We start from the raw sequence: 18,613 nt of genomic DNA on the forward strand, positions 1-18,613 counted from the left end.
AAAAGGTGGGGTAGGGAAGGGGCCAATATTATAGCGTGAAGTTCACTCTGCAGTAAAAGCCCTGAAGTATCTCCAGTGGAACCATGACTTCCTGCTTAAACATGTCAGTCTATCTCATCTCTGTCAAGCAGATCCAGTGCTTGTGAGAGGAGAGGTGACACAAGCAGCATGGAAGAACAGCAAATGCTTTTCCAGCATAAGCTAGAGTGGAAAATATGCCAACTGCACAGCACCTCAGTGTATGTCAGCATGGGAAGCTGAATTTTGTCTCTACATACTCTCTATAGAAAGTTGATATGCTCTGGTTTTATAAGGACAAGACACTTGCAGTATTTCATCCAGTCATTTCACCAAATGATTATACATCAAAGTTGAAGTGGTGACCTTATATTTTACTCATAAGCACAGTGAAGAGGAAAAAAACAAGGCTATGCAAATTCTTGTTGACATATTATAGGTGGATGTCTACATATGCACAACATTTAACATTAATGCATTTTCAGACTGTCCAGTTAAGTATTTGAATCTCAAGTTGCGCAGTCCAGACCAGGTGCTGTCTTGGGAAGCTAATAAAGTATCTGAGTAGAGCTATTTGGCTCTACATGCTATTACAAATACTTTAGACGGTTCAAAGTTTGCCTCTATCTGCAACTCATTACAAAAAGCACTTCCTACAAAGAATACAAAAGAGAATACTTAACTATAAATTACTATCTTAGACCATCCTAAGGCTACATAAATGAATGCTCTATTCAACTGACATCTTGTGTGTTGAACAGTATTGCTGGTTTTAACATTCCTACATTAGGATTCTTAACCTTGAAATTTGAATTTGAAAGAACATTCAGCTAGCTCTTGCAGTTGCTCTAAACAGATGGGGCAAGAAAATCAGCAGAAACAATACAGAAACAAAAAAGAGAAACGGCATGTGTGAATCAGTAGAACCCACTCCAAGTGGAAGAGATGCAATAACATCTAATGTGAATTAGGAGATATCACAACAGTGATTTCTGCAGGTATTCACAGTGTAACAACAGAGAGAGAATGCAAGACAGACCTAGCTTGATCTCTTTTTTTAAAAAATGTTCTTATAAGGTATTAAAGGGTTAATGATATAAAGATATATTACAGCAGAAACTGAATTCTTCTGTGCAATGAGATTAAATCAGTAAGTAAATCATGGGCATAAGCTTTTAAGCAGCCTAGCCTGTAGTAAAGCCAAATATGCAACTATATTTTTCTTCCATGCATTAGTTTCTTTCCCATGATTCTATCTGAATCAAGATTAATAGATTATTGCTAGATCAGTTCCTTCTGTGTTGTAAAATAGGTAGCGTGTCATTTAAAACACAATACATTCATGACACAACCATGCTGACTGCTAGAAAGGAAAGGAAACTGCAAGGAAGCGCAGCTCAGCATTTCTAATTAAATGCTTGATTCGGTAATTCTAAAAGGCTATTCAAGACTAAAGCTTCTTCTAGCAGTAATAATGCTGCAATCTGTTTTGGAAAGGGAGAGATGTATTAACACAAGCATCAAAGGGTGTGAATTACTTCCCGTACCATTGTGCTGTTATCCTGCTGTAACTCCTATTGACCACAGTGAGATCAACAAATTAAATGCTGTAGATTTTAGCCACTGCTGCCTGCCTTCACGTTCACAATACATTTGGAAATCGGTTTCACAAGCTATTTATAAAACCTGGCGCAAGCTTGCAATAATGTTCTACCTCCCTTGCATCCTTTTACTCCATATGCTTGGATTCTACGGAACATTTTTTGTACAACAATATAAAAAGCAAATGACAAACAGGAACAATTTTTCAGAATTTAGTTTTGACCGAATCTATATCCCCAGTACAATCTCACTAGATAAGCTGATTCCGTTTATCCTCCCCAACTGTTATAAATAACTAAATGTGAGAATCCAAACCTTTGTTGTCTTCCCTTTATCTTTTACTTCCATTTTAGTTAAGTTTAGGTACTTCTGCCTCCCAGTCAGAAACTCCTTTTTTAACAGAAGAGCATGTTAATGTAAATGAGCTTTAGATTGAACCGCTAATATTAACAAAGTAGTTAAAGAACTAATAATTTCCCCCACTTCCTGAGTTAAATGACAAATAATTTTAACTGATTTAAAAATTCAAGTTTTTGACTATTGCCATGGGTACCATCCTGTTTGATTTAAGCATCTATGAAAATATATCTTTTAAAGAAAAGCTCCCCATTGAGGCCCAAAGCCCAAATTCACAGACTTCAGTGAAAAGTTTCCTCCTGACTTTAATAGGATTTGTACAGAGGCCTAATAGTTTGATGAGCTCTATTACAAACAGTTCTGGGCAGGGCTATCTGCTGACATAACTGAGATATGAAAGAGGTCGCAGTCTGAGAAAACTGACTTTGGTTGTTGGCAAAGCCTGAGGAGAACTGCCTTAATGAAGGAAAATAGGAGTGCTTTGTGCCTCTGTCCTTGCTTCCTGCAGGACAACAGAAGGTGGATGCCGGTAAAAGGAAATAGATTGGTCAATATCCAATTAATTTTCCTTATTTTTCATGTCTTTGTTCTACAATTCCAATGCAACTTCCTCCCCTTTTTGAAAGGTTGAATAGATCACTTATTTATATGCATATATTCCAAAATGCTATTCAAAACTATTCTCTAATTATGTCTGATACCAGCACACACAGACTGTTAAGAAAAATCAGTAACATGCTTCCAAAAAGTAAAAAAGCCCAGCTATTTTCTGCTTGTCACCATTGCTTGCATAGAACATGAGCACTTACAAGGAATAGTTATGAATTTCAGAAGACATACCATTTTTAGCAAATAACACGTATTATGACTACCATCAGGTCTTCATTATTCTAGCAGCCCTACACAAGGTATAATCAGAATGAATACCTCCTTCAGGGTTGGCACTGAGGACAGAGTGGGAGGAGCAGACGCAGTTACCCCATTTTGCAGATGAGAATATGAACTAAACAACTTAAAAGGCCAGCCTAGGACACTGCAGCAGAGCTGGAAATTGTTCCCAGTTCATCTAGGTTTCTCTTCTTTGTCCAGCACATTAAAGAAGAATATGATTAAAAAAAAAAAAAAAAATCAGACTAGTGCATATTTTTAAAATCAGATTGAGTTAGATCGATTTTGATACAACCTTCACTGTAAACATGCAAAAACTGGAGGCATATAGTGGCTGAAGACCATGAATGCCATGCAACATATCACAGAACAGATTATATTCTTATTACTTCTATGATTGTAAAAGGTCTGATGATGGCACCATAGGTTCTGCTGCCACTAGAGAGTAGAATGCTTTAACACTGGAATTCCTGGTGACAGTTACATCCCCAGGCGTATTCCAGCATGAATGTAAATCTCCAGTTGAAGAGCTGGATATGTGACAAGCAAATTAATTCATCACTCTGAAAATAGTTCCAGGCCAGTCATTTTAATACAGTAGGATACAAGTTAAATTTGGCTTGCAAGGGTCTCATCAACAGGGGAATAGTTGTTCAGTGTAGGAGTGCAGACCCATTCTATAAATACTGGAAACTACACGTGGTATCTGTATTATTCCTTCCTTCCACAGATGTACTGGGTAACTAATAACTATCTTTTCTAGCTCAGATACTCTACTCAACCTGTGATTTCTTGGTCCTTTCAGCCCTCTGATTAGCAGCAGCAATACATTAAACTAGTGGCACCCAGAAGCTGGAGTAGAGCCATGTGTTGCACAATTTTTATGAAATACTCTACGGTACTGAGCATGATGGTACATCAGTTATGGTTTGTAGATGACATATGGTTAGGTCCTATACTGAGTATTTTATGGAGAACACTCATGCAGGCTAGATTTGCATCCATACTGTTGAGAGTTAAAACTTTTTGCCAAATGCAGTTGACAAAACTCTTAACACTACGTTATCCACTAGAATTGCCTTCATTGCATCCCAGCCTTTGGTATGATGCAGAGTAAATCTTAAAATTTTCTTTAATATGAATCTGTGTAGCCCAAGTGATTTTGTACTGGCTAATACAGTGAAAGACAAGCATCTACTCTAGCATGACAAAAATTTGCTGAAAAGGAAGTAATGAGTAGTGTGTACAAAACTCACCTCTTTACTTCCATTTACATCATCTGAAATTGTTATAGAACACACACAGAAAAGCGTTGAGAGGTTTTGATAATATTGGTCAAGCTATTTGAGATGTTTGAATGAAATAGTTCAGACCTGAAGCATTTTAACTAAACACTGTTTATTATAGCTTTTTATGATGTATTGTTTTAAGATGATCTTTGTACCCCAAGCAGCTTTACCAACAAGACCACTTTTAATGGGCAAATGCTGTCTAAGACAACGAGATTTGGATGATTCTAGTGAAATTTGATCTAGTGTTATACTGCAGAAAAGAAAACGAAGTTCTCTGTACCCACAAGAGAGAAGTGACATATGGTTGTTCCCATAGCCTACTCCAAGTACGTCCTAATATTTAGAAGACAAGCCAGAATACACTGGGCCTAGGCTTGCAGGAGTTTGAACTAGAAAAGAGCTGCTCTGCATGGCTTTCTTCCCTGAGTTAGAGATGTCCGCTTGAAAAATCCTTCCCTACTTAAATTCTTCTCTGTCTCTTTTGCCCCCGTGGAAATTCCTACAGCAATTAAAGGTTCTTTAACTGGACTCCTAGCTGGCATTTATTTGAATAGGACTAGGACTGTCAAATTCCATAAGGAGCTTCTCTGCTAGACGGTGCTACAAAATCTAATATAAATAGAATACTCTGGTCCTAAACACAAATATTTCTAAGTAAGTGTCTTTCAAATACTTCTCCTGAGTGCTAAAAGCCTAAATATGAAGGCATCCCTGATATGCTATAATTACAAGACTTGGCTTGCCTCCTTTCAGAAGAGGGGAGACATCAGAAATAATTATTCCCTTGTGCTTGTGTGGAGAAGGCCTGTGACTGGAGAAATCCCCATTGCAACAACAGTAAAACAAGTGGCTGTTCTTAAGAGATGATGTGAATCACAGAGTCCAAATCACTCTTATCCTGTTTGTGAAGTGTTTGGCACAATAATAGGCTTGTCCATAGTTAAGATCCTAGATATCACAGTAAAATAAATGATACAGTCAATGGGCTTTCATGAGTAGTTGAGTCCTGCTGGTACAAAATAAGGTGCAGAACTGGATACTAATTCTGTCAAAAACACAGTGAAGAAAAACATCACATACCTGGCTTAACAATCTTCTGAAAAGATCATCTGGGCTGCTCTTTTGAACTTTTGAAGCTGTTCCCCAACTGTTAGGAGTCCTAGGACAAGTTATCTGCCTTATGAAGGTGATACTAGCTGCCTCCACAAAATGTTAGTAGAAAAGCTTATTTTACAGTTTAATATTCAGTTTAAGGCCGACTTCATTGCTCAGCAGCATAAACTAAATTCTTCTTGCTAGAGTTCTCTCACAGTTAACAACAGCGTCAAGACAACCTCAAAGAAGGTAATTCATCCTGTGATCACAGCAGTCATGAGATCATAGCTTTTACAGTTTGCAAGCACGCACATACTTAGTCTTGTTATTCAGTTAAAAGATCCCATTACAAATACTGAGCAATATGCAAGGCTGATGCTTCCCCAAGTAACATTTTGATGTTACTTCCCCAAGTAACAGCTGTGCAATTATGGTACAGTAATCATATTGTTAGAACATAATAGGCCAAGCTTCAAATTTAGCAGTATAAATTACAAAATGTCTTTGGTCAACCAATAGCAACAGTGCTACTGGGTGAGTGAAGAGGACAGAGGTCTTCATACAAGAGATGCTGCTGCGTGTTTTAGGCTCCAGTCTTGTTTTGAGACCAATGACAGATTTTTGAAGCCTATGACTGGTTTACAGCAGGCCATCTTCCAGACATTACTCACATTGCAGATGCAGTTTGATACAGGTTTCTCATCCTCCCTCTGTAACGCCATGCAAGAAAGTCATCATAAGATAAGATTAGACTCGGACATTTTAAAAAGAGAAGGAAACCGTATCGTCCCTAACAGCATCTGCCTTTCCTGATGCACTGCAGAGCTTCAGCTGGGACTTTTCCCTTACTTCCAATTAGAGCTTTTAAACAGTATAAGTGTCTCAGGGGAGTTGCCTAAAAATCTTCTCAAAGATCCAGTCCTAAATTCCAAGGAAAGAAAAGACTTCTTTATATTTACAGGCCTCCAGCCAGGACTTTAATATCTTTCAGTTACATCTGTCTGTCAAGGTGCAGCAAGACATAAAAGTGCTGAGCCCCAGTAAATCTTTTCTCCCTCACTGGGAAGCCTTCCCATTGTTGTGGTAGGTGTCACAAAGGCAGACATGTTTCTCAGAAATGTTAGGAGTGGATGGATGTCTTCACAGTCCGCTTTACCAAATCATCTACTCATAACAAGAGACATGAAGAGTGTTAAGATGCCTTGGTAGGCAGAGAAAAGACCTTGGTGAAGTAGATAATTGTGGTGGTATACAGGAAAAGATTTATGCAGGAAGGTGAAAAAAGAACATTAATTTCCAGAAAGCAAAGACAAAGACGACTAACAGCAGACTGAGCGTGGGAGAGAAAAGCAGAAAAGATTACTTAGGCACCTAGATTCTAAGAAAACACATTCAATACTTTGCAGCTGGGAAGCGCTGTTTAAATTAATGAGTCTTGGGCTACAATCTTGATATTTCATTAATATAAAGTCCCAAAGGTATCAGTGGAACCTCAGCCATTTGCCAGGTGCTACTCACATGGATAACAATGAAAAATCAGAAAATTAAGACACACCAAGACTATGGAAATAATACACTTGTGCTACCATTCTCTTATAGCTGCATTGGTACCAAAACTTCGGTATTAGACTAAACTGTTGGAATATGGACCTTTTCAGTTAAATTAACAGAAAATAGCTAATGTCTTTTTAGTTATGACAAGTAATTCTGTTACCTTTATCCTAACATTAATAATTCAGCTCATAAATGCCTCATTCCTTAACTCTTTTTGATTTTTTTTTGTATTTAAATGAAGTCAGAATATTTAGAAAGGGTAGTAGTTGAAGTTTCCACTTCTTCATTCTATTTTTCTCATGTGAACTCTGTCCATGTGTAAAACTATAATAAACTGGATTTGTGTCTACTGAAAATATTTTCCAAAGCAAAGTTAAAAATCAAACACTGCATCTCTTTAAATGGAAACAGCTCTGAAAGAGACCCACATTACATTTGCAGCAAAGCCCTTTGGGCACACGCTTTACTGCATGTTATTGTGCTTCTTGGGTGGTTGAAGGCATGAGACTATCATAACACTCCTGAGGTAGCCTATTATGGTGGAATAATGCATGCCCTATTGTGTCTTAGTACTCAGATGAACCACACAATTATCAAATTAACACTTCAGGCACTCTTTGTTTTACTGAACCTAAGCCATACCATATTTTACAGTTCTACAGCAACTTGAGCTACTGTGGCTAAACAGTAAATTACAAAATACAGTAGTTTTATGAACTTCTATTCTGGCTAAGAAAACACAACTTGTTTCTGCTAGCTGTGAGATTGCAGGCTAAACAGAGCCCCATTAATTCTGTATATGATGTCAGCAGGGCCTGTTGGGAGCATTTAGGGATCCAGTGTATCAATAACAAATCCACAGAATTCCTGGAGCAGTGAGATAGCACTTTTTTGCCTTTCCTTCTCTTTGTACATGATCCATTGGATCCTTTACAGCTAACCTTAAAAGGGCCTGAAACCTACAAATATAGTGATTAGCAGCATCAAATACAAAATTTGGAGACAATTCTTATAATTAGGAATTCTAACAGCGCTAAATCTGTTGACAAAGATGTATTTGGTACTTTTACTAATTAAGGTTTCCATTGCTTTAAAAGCTGGGTGAACTGGTAAAAAACAGCAACAGTCTTGAAACTCTCCACAATTAAAACAATTTTTGTTTTAGTAGTATCTCAGTTTTACTCCTATGAAGTTCATGGCCCAGCGGTGAAGACAGGCATTTAAAAAAGGCATCCTTTTTGGATCCATATCCATTCTCGCTGAATCAGAGATTTAGCTGTGACTATGGGTTTTGTTCAGCTAGAGACTGTATAATATATTGCATGGTTATCTCAAAATTTCCATTCAGACTCTTCACCTTATTTGAGTAGCAAGATTTCTTCTCATGGGACATAAGTATATCTTGCCAGACACTGCAGTATATGGATTTATTTTCTTCAGGTAATGGCAAGGTTTTTAAAAAAATTCTTCACCCAGACTTTTTATTAACACAGAGACAGACATTTCCGCATTTGTGCCTGGGCAATCATATTAAACACAATGACATATGTCTTCCTGGAAAGCATGGCACACTGTGGACACTTGACAGCGCTGTACATACTACTCAAAGCTGGAGTTACTAGCTGCATTCCTAGCATTGCTGAAAGGACGAGTGTCACAGTCCAAAATCCAGGAACTGTGTTCTTCCCATATATACTACAGACCTTTTTTTCCAAAATGTGCCCTTGCCAGGGATTAGCTGTGTCTTTATGTAGTCATACAGTAGAAAACTTATAAGCATTACAGTAAATGCTAATTATTATGATTCTCAGGCAAGCACTGTAACTAAAGAGGGCAATTTCACAGCTGATAGAGAACTCTCCGGAGCTGTGTTGGCATCAGCTGAAGTTCTAGCCCTGAATCCAGAAAGGGACAATTCTGGGAAAAAGTGAAATGCATTTAGACAGATGTGTTCTGCCTTTCAAGTATTCACAACAAAGTATTTCCACACCATGTATAAGCAGCATGACTGTTTATTATTTAAATATTTTAAGTTTACTGCAAGATCTAGCAGCCAAGGGTTGGGTTCACAGTAAATAACTGTAAGGACCTCCTGTAGAAACATGCAGGATTTTGTCTTTCCACATAAGGTAAGTGGTCGCTTGACCTTCACATTGGCATTTGCAAAAGTCATTTCCCTTTGTGGATAAAAGTTACTGAGAAGGACATGTAAGATCACTGGTTGCAGACACTTACATATCTCAGGTTTCACCGAGCCCTTTGGCCCTTCTGCTGCACATTGACTCAGCAATTAAATTCTTAAGTCCTGAATGCACCAGCTATCCAGCTTATATTAAAGATATAAAGCCTAACTAGAAGGGAAGACGTGTTTCACTCTGCTCTTCATTCTAGGATTTGCCACTAACGCTCCAGTAGCACCACTGACTAGGTGCAAAGAGAATACTCACCAGGCCAGTCCACAGTGCACCTCTAGTAACTAAGCAGGGCTCAGTCAGTGTTAATATTCTGACGTCTTAACTTCCTCACCAACCTTCCTCTTTTCTTTTGTTTGTAGGTTTAACTCAGTGTCATGCTCTACAAGAGAAGCTTTATCCTCTCCTTCCCAATCTGCAGACCGGAAAGATTTTTAGCTATAAATTTCCAAAAGTTAACAAACAAAGATGTTGACTTAGTCAAGATTTTATCAGCTTTGCCTTAATTGCTAGATGGGAATAACTAGTGATAAAAATCACATATTTTATTAATATATAAATAAATTATGATAGCAGCCTTTCTATCTCTAGGAAGTTGGCTGAAAAACAGATCGTCATGGTTGGGTGGCATTTACTTTTCTGTCTGTCAATATTTGGAGGATTTTATTACTTTGCAGTGCCAAGTTTAAAATGGCTAATGAAAATATTAAAATGGAATTAATCTAACTAACTAAATAAAACTGGTTGTCTGTGTGCTATTCCCTTGGAAGTGATTTAATATACTTTCTGAAACAAAGCTATGATGGAAAAAAAGGGGTTATAATCAAGCTTATATGTTGCTCATTTGCTTATTCACTTTTAGAAACTTTCTTTTCCAAGCATCAGAGCCAGGCCATGGTGTTTTAAAAAAAGTTATACTTCAAATTTTTACATTTTGATGTACACAGAAAAGAAGGTTAAAAATGGCCAAGGGGTTCCCAGCTTTACTCACTTACCAAATATTCTGCTCTGGGAAAACAGCAGTACTACAGTTGCAACTAATGACCCATGCCAATAACATCACTGCACTGTAATAAGTCAGTACTACAACGTTTTGCCGTCTAACAGTGCCAGCCTAACATGTGAAAAATATACACACCTCTAGCTGATATTGCTATGTTAACAAAACCCCAGGTGTGAACAGCAGACCTTTGCCAAAAGAGAACCCTCTTGTCAAATTAACTTTGCTGTTGGCAGTGACGGCATAACTTTGTCATCTCTAGAATAGATTACAGTTGTATTTCCTGTACAGGGCTTCACCATCATAGCCAGAATAATTGCTGTTCTGAGCCATCAAGAACAGGAATATTTCTAGGAAATCTATAGAAGAATCATAAAATAAGTTAATTAATCTCCTATCACATTTTACTCCCCCCTTGCATCAGTTTTTATCTTCACACTCTGACTTACATCTTTTTATCAAGCAGTTTAGAGTTACTTGCAATAAAGAAATACACAACTCTCTTCAGTTCCACTTTGGAAAGAAAAAAAAAAAAAGAAAAATCCAGACAATAAAACATAGGCCTTTGAAATCATTACAAGCATTGATTGCTGAAAGATGACTGCCTAACTAGAGAATCATCAAGTAACCTGAGGCTTGAAAACACAAAATATGATATATCTCACTCACAAACACACACATACTTGTGTTCTAGCAGATCCTATAATTACCAGCAAGGCTCTCTTAAGCCTGTGGTAACAGCTACAAGATGTTTCAAAGGGGAGCATAGACAGAAACAAGACAAACTAATAACATGCATGGAACTTGAAAATGATAGAAAGCACCTCTCCCTTTTTAGGCATCAAAACACAGAGAAGGTGTTTTACAAGTATATAAAAAGAAAAGGGAGTGGGAAGATAATATTATAAAAATTTTCCTCCTAGTTCACTCATCATGAAGCACTGCTATCTGTGCTACTGCACTGCTTCATCCATATAGCCAGTTGAATGCAGCTCCACTGCCACTTACTTCCTACTTAAAGATTCCATGTTAGAAGTACATGGGCTTTTTCATACTCATTCCTAATGAAAGCACTACACAAACGTAGGGAGTTTTTGGCACCTTTGAAAGATTCATGTCTATCTTCTATTCCTCCCTCCCTTCCAATAACCTAAATGGCAATCAGATTCATTTCTCCTTCAGGCCAGTTCTTTAAGATACCACTACCAGTATCATGATGCATCTCAAAGTCTCCATTATCCCTGCAGGGAGCCTCCTGGAACTATGCAGATGCACTGTTGGTGATTGATGCAATCCACTCATTTCTAATTTAACAGAGAAACACCCAGGACATTTGAGTCACTGGAGAGGAATGTGGTTGTGAGCAAAGGCAGCTTTTCCTGAGCCACTTTCCACCTGCTGGCTTCATTTTTCTTTTTGCCAAGGCCCCAACCTAAAAATCAGAAGGATGTATAGGAGTTACGATTCTGAATAGTTGTAAAGGACAAGTATTGACTGGACTGAATATTGCAGATTTCCAGGTGGTGATGCTGGAAGCAAGGAAGAATTAGTGAGATAGAGTTTTAGGCACTTCTTAATCTCCTTTAATCTGTTTAAATAATATGCTGTTATTCTCATTCCATAGATGAGAATATGGACTGAGAATAACAGGGATTTATCTAAGACCCTCAGTAACCCACTGGTTGAACTGCCATTAAAAGTAGCAGCAACTTTCCCTTTTATTTTCTGAAGAGAGAGCCACGTTGCCTTCTGCCATCACGCCATCATTCTCTTCAGTAGAAACCTTTGCACATTTCACTTGAAATTTTTCTCTGAACATCAGGCCAACTGACAAACATACTGAAAGTATGCAAGAATCATGACACTTTCTGAAAGAGATGAAACAAAAAGGCTGAAACCAGACTCACTAAAAGATAACATAACAGTTTTCCTCTGCAAACAGTTATGGTGCCTATTCATTGCATTGGATGAGAATGAGGCAGTCAAAGTCAGCCTTCATAGTCATTGCTTCACAGTGAAAAAATCCTGAACCACATGGATTTCAACTTGTGGCAAACACCAGGGGTGACTTTGAGGACTATAACATAAACGAGTCATTGATTTGTTTAACCACAGTGAAAAAGTTCCAGAACTTGCATGTAAGAAGCCAAGATACTCGTTCATATCCCAAAGCCCGGAACTTTCAACGTTGATTTAAAGAGCACCAGGAAAGCATCCTTTTCTTGTTTCATTTGAGAATGTTACATTAGTACTAACGGAGGATTAGGAAAACTTTGTGCTTAACTGAAAACTTAAGAGTAGATGTTCTCATACATATTATAGATTAGATACATGACTCAAACACAAAAGGAGAGTATAAATTCCCCTTAGGAATACTTACCTGCTGTTAGAAATAGGGTAAAATCTATATAAACTGGCAAAACATTCCTATAAAACCACCATCTATCTCTAGAATTCTTATGAAAAAGCTAATAACTGTGATAATAGGCTGTTAGACCATGTTAGAGAAGGAAGTCATCAGGACAAATTCAGGTATTTAATGCTTCACCACAATGGAGGGTCATGAAAAGGAGAAAGCTAGAGGGTAATTGATTCAAAGCATGGTTCGTTGCTACTAACAGTTCTCTGGCAGCTTTTTAGTGAAGAATCTCAAAAAAAAATTCACATTTTCAATGCAAAATATGTGAAATCACCAAAATTTACAAATATTTCAGATTCCTTAAGTCTTAACCTAAAAGGAAAATAGAGCTTTGGCCATAAACAATTTGAAAACCAGAATGATCTCAGTACAACTTTCATTCACTGAAATTTTGTGCATCTGCAATCCCCATTGGGGGAGAAGGGGCTAAGGGGGAAAGAATCTTCATCATATAACATATGTATCTCTAACAATAGCAAGGCTAACTGTACATCCTCATCAGCCAGAGAGCAGTCTCCAAGACCTTAGTCGTACAAGTCTTTCCATTCCCCATGATAGGGGGAACATGACTTTAGATAAATTTTCTGCAGTACTCTTGTCCAAATTTGCAGGAAAAAAAAAGTGGGAGGAATATAGTGGAGAAGAGAACAGTACATAAAGGCAATTGGATAACTGATCTTTAGCCTAATTCTGCTTTGCTCACAAAAATATGTAATTCATAATGTAAATTAACTTTTTAGCAAAAAACATTCTTCTAACCAAATCTTGCTGCAGCAGTATAGCAGTAGCTAGGTAACCTGCCAGGACTAGGCTTATTAATGCAATATCAGTCTTCCTATTCATTCCAACTTTTTTTTTTTTTTTTTAATATCTTGAATTGATATACAAAAGATTTCGTACCTGAACTGTTCAACATCAGACTCAATTCAAGACTGCATAACACAACTGCTTGAAAGTTAAACAAATGTGCTTGACATTAGAATGAGATGAAGCGAGTGGTTTTAGTTTGTGCCAACACTTCATCTCCTTTGTGCATTTCCTGGCAGTATCAGCTCCTCCCATCACTCACCTTTCAGGGACGTTTGGTTGTCAGATTACTTGCAGAAACACTTGACATGACACTTAGCTATACCAGAAGGTCATCTACAGAATTACACACTGCAGTAGGAGTAAAATCATTAATCCAGGCCCTCATATCTATGGTACCGGACTGACATCTTGCCAAAAATGTAATGGCACATAATGTTACTATCTGCAATTAAATGTTGTCATTAAATGGCCACTGCAAGAGGTATGAAGATTTGAAGCAAATTAAGATCGTGCCATGCCTCCTCTAGTTTGCAGTTAGAAAACGGAGAAAAAAGCTGCAGAAGGAGCACTGAGCCGACAGAAAAATTTATGTATTAGGCATAGCCTTGTGTACAATAGCAGTTTTTCCAAACTGATGAAAAACATATTGATATTAATTACTTGTAACACTACAGTAATTTTTTTCACAAGTTTTTCGTATAGATTCTGGGGATATAATTAACTTGTTCATTGTGAATGCTCTCATCCTGTGCAAAGTATGAATCTTGCTGTTGGTACTGTGGTAGAGCATATATGTAGGTATAATTTTGTGGGCATTAGCTTTCTTCATAGCAAGAAGCATTCAAATCCTTACTCCAGAGTGGAGTTTTTCTCTATCAGATTGTGGCTGAACCAGCCAAGGAAGCTCTTAAGTCTTCTGTATACCATATTAATATTATAATGACCTGGCTATGGCAAAGACTACCATGATCTCTTAAAAACATCCTGTGGAATAGGTTTTCATTTTGATGGGACAGCACCACTTTTATTAAAGCTTTATTTAGCTGAATATGTTGCACCCAAATGTATACCTTTAAATTGATTCCTTTCTCCTCACTTAAAAAAATATTATCTGATGGTACAATTGTGAGCTTATTGCCTGGCTAAATGATATATAAACGTAAGATAAATATACAGGTAGGGTCTGTACAAGTTGGTGAGTTTGCACCTGGAATTCAGAAGACTAGACATACCATGAAAGCCCAAAGTACTGGTAGGGGGATAGTCTGTGGTCCACACATTTTTAATTCTTCCAGGAACTGTTCCAAATATTTTCTAGCATAAGGTAATATCAAAGTGATTTCATGGGGCTCACATTTCCTGCGGATTTGACTCTGCAGCTCATAGCCTGCAACATATTCCCAAAACTATCATTATGAAACTCCAATTCTCACTCCCTTCTCTCATCACCACAGAGGAGATAGTGACAGCAGCTCATTCGCATGTGCTTTTCTGATCACCTGGAGTGCTGCTTATGCACTTCCATTATAAAGTCATTCTTATTCCTTGTGTTGCTTTGCTGTCAAATTCAGAATCTTGTCACTGAAACTGATAAGTGATCTCCTTGTTTGCCTGGCCATCCCTTGACAGGTCTGATACTGCTGTGCTTGTTCTGGAGAGACTGAGGGGGAAAAAAAGCCTAGCTGATGCCCTTGAATTCATCAATTCTGTTCTCTGCCACTGGAGTTGCAAGGAAAACCATTGTGTGCTGTTCCCTTCTCTTACTATTGTGCCAAAAAAATTTTTTTTATTAAATAGTTTACTGTAGAGTCATCATCCCAAGCCAAAGAAACAGCAAGTGAACTTCACCTTCCAACAATTCAAACATTTGGTGGACTAGAATGGAGAGAAGGAAGCAATGAACAGAGGGCCAACTGAAGGAAGACAGAGCAGTAAGTGCTTAAGCAGTAAGTAAGGGATTCTGTGGCAATCTTTCAGGCCAATGCAGTACTGCAAGATGTTATAATGGCTCAAGTATCAAAATCGATGACAAGCTAGCTGTTACAAGAACCTGAAATGAGGCCCCTCTATGACAAAAATCTCTGCAACTTTCTGCAGATGAGCTCATAAGAAACTGGGTAATGACTGAGGATCGAAACAGAGGCCAAGGGAGGCTTGCCTTTATGAGAGAATTTCCATGAGTAGCTGAAAATTTTATTGGCTCAAAATTCAGTTCTTATACTCCAGAAAAAGGTAAAAATAGACGATCAACAAACGGGCTTCTGCAGTAGTGGCAGAATGTCTCAGCAAACAGGTAGTCTGAAATGGTGGTGAGTGACCTGAAGTGGAGATCTGTAGTAACTAAGGCTGTGACATGACTATAACTTTCTTTTTTTTTTAAAAAAAAAAAAAAAAAAAGCTGTTTTACATTTACTCCTTTACCTACCACTTGTCCCCTAACAGGTAGATTTCCTATATGCCAAAATTTTGCTGTTTCAAACATAACAAGGGGTAAAGTCAGAAAGACTGCCAAGCATGTGGGTGAGAGGCACAGATAAATACTAGAGAATAGCATAAAGGAACAGGTATACAGTAGGCACAACCGTCAGCTGCAGGGTTGCTGTAGTGATGCGAATAAAAGAAATATGAGAATAAAAATAATATGTAGTGCAGATAAAGTCCAACCCCTTGTCTTCTAAACTGCTATACAGATAATTTAAACATAGATGAGCACACCCAGCTTACTATACTGTTTACATGTTTAGACATGTATTTCTAGGCCTGTACATTTTGTACAAACATTAGCTCTTCCTGCAAATGTTTATGGAAAAGCAGACGAGCAGTACTGGATGACATGCACTGCAGATTTAGCACACACATCAGAGTATGCTAACCCATGGTTCTTCCAGGTCTGCACAAGTACCAAGTTGCAATACCTACTTTGTGATGATAAATATTGTCATAATTAAACTAGTGGAAGTCATTAGCCATTTCTGATTAAAAAAATAAAATTATTTACCAATCAGGAACAAGGAAAATGAGCAAGTCTGTCCTATCTTACTATTTGTTTGATCTTTTCAGTACTTTCCTTTGCATTCAATTCAGAAGGCAGCATTACAGATACATTTTATTATACAGGCTTTGTGCATGTCTAGCATAAATACTATCTTTACTATACACACAGGGGCTTACTACTACTTCTGACGAAGGTGCTGTAGTTTTGCCCTGTGTTAAATCTGTTCCTCAGTTCATCAGCAACTGGTGTACCAAGAGGTCTGGTACGTTCTGTGTAGCTGAGATCAGTCTTGAGAGCAATTGAACTGTATATAAACAAACATTGAAAGTGGAAAAATAATCTTTTAATATGAGAATGAGGTGTCCTATGTTTCCAAACTTTATTGCCAAGAGGTTTTTACAAAAGACAGCCCAAGTACCTAGCGAGTCAGATGCTGCTGAATTACACTTAGCCGTCTCACTTTGTTTACATGCCTCAGATGTTGCAGCTGAACTCTCCTGTAAGCATGAAAGAGGCATCTTGGAATTTCAACATAGGCAAAAGTAATATTTGTGCACAATAATTTGATCACTTTGCAAACTGCACAGTTTGTTGGCAAAAGCCATGCTGAAAGCCAGACAACTAAGTTATAATCCCTGTTGTGAGCAGGTGCAAGATTATGTTTTGATGAAAAGAAAGTAAAATAACGGTTAATGCAAATAGAAGACAATAAAATGCCTAGACTACTAAAAACTAAGGTCAGAGTTTCTGAAGCTATTCAGGCAGTGAATTAGTCATATATAATCAAGACTAACTTTCCGTTAAGTTCTAAACGATTATAATATTTCACTTCATGTCCTGAAGGGGCCTTGTAGTACAATGGCCTATCTTATTTGTATTGTTTTTTCCCTGTCCTTCTAGATTGAGAAACAGACTTCATATTTTCTATTTTTCAGTAAATAGTGGCGGGGAAGGAATACAAGGATTTTGTTCTTCTGGAACTGGCATGTCAGTTATTTGGGAAGGTTATTTGCTCATCTCATCAGCTATATTGTATACTAATTAAATTGATGGATTATTGGACAGGGAAAAATCTTCAAAGCTTTTTCAGGAGTGCTGAAGGCACTTTGTAGAATCAGAAGTGCAAATAGCTTGATGTTTAACAGGATTTAATTAGATGCACAAGTAATATGTTACAATATTGCCCTGTGGGCTATTACAGAACTTTTGCCCCTCCCCCAACTAGGTATATTAATGGCACTACATTAAGGAACTCTTGAACACTTAACTTCAGCATGCTCCTAGCTTACTCTTTGGAGAAGCTTAGTCTTTGCTTGCATAGAGAACCACATCATGTGTAGTGTGATATGCACATAGGCAGCAATTATTCTCTGTCCTGCATTGTATTTAAAAGAATATTAGAAAAGTCTCTGACTTAACTTGCAAGGAAAAAAATTCTGCCCAAAATGTTATTTATAGACAGACAAATGTACAAGCAGCTGGATACCAAGGTGATAAAAGAAATGAAAATATTTAATAATATCAGAACCTTATTTGAAATCTCTGGGAGAATAAAGACCTGTGCATTCTGGCACAGTGGACCTAATCTGACAATTTCATCTTTACCACTTTAATTATGGATTCATATTTAGAGGTTACGCGTTGAGTATAGTCACAATAAAACTATCTCCACACTTCCAAGTTTTCACTGTGCTCCAGAGTGAAATCTGTGTTCAGATTTCAGTGCTAGCCACCATGAAATTGAATGGGACATTACACCTTCCATTCCACCCCTTTCCCCACAGATAAGGTCTCAGGTCTAGAGAGCATAACCACATCACTCACCTGGTACATAACTCACTTTGTTAACCCGTAACAAGGAAGAGTAAAATAAGGACAAATTCTGAAGCTCTCGCACCACAAGGCCTTATTCCCAAATTATGATTTTTCTAGCTTCAGAATCCAAACTAAGTCATCATTCTTCTTCATATTGATGACAAGAAATTAGATGCAGGCATTTATAGCAAACTTGAGTATCAGCACCCTGCAGATCCTGACTTACTGAGCAGTTCTGAATTCTCTAACCCTAATGATTTCATTACCTTTCATCATTCAACTTCATTTCAAAAGTGATTTAGGCTTAAATACATATAAACTACTCACTTCACTTGATATCACAATACCTCTGCTATGTTTGTTTGACTTTGCATTTGCTAGTAAAGTGTCACTGGAACATCATCCTGAATAGAAGTGTCTGAGGGCAACAGAAGGGCAACTTAGACAAGGCGAATATACAAATTCAAGATAGAATCTAGTCAAGAAACTAGACTTAACGTCCAAAATTCTAACAACAGACAAAACCATTAGAATCTTTTACCAAAAATCAACCAAAAAACCCACAGTATCCTGGAA

The sequence above is a fragment of the Struthio camelus genome, chromosome 9 (assembly GCF_040807025.1).
Source record: "Struthio camelus isolate bStrCam1 chromosome 9, bStrCam1.hap1, whole genome shotgun sequence".
NCBI lineage: Eukaryota > Metazoa > Chordata > Aves > Struthioniformes > Struthionidae > Struthio > Struthio camelus.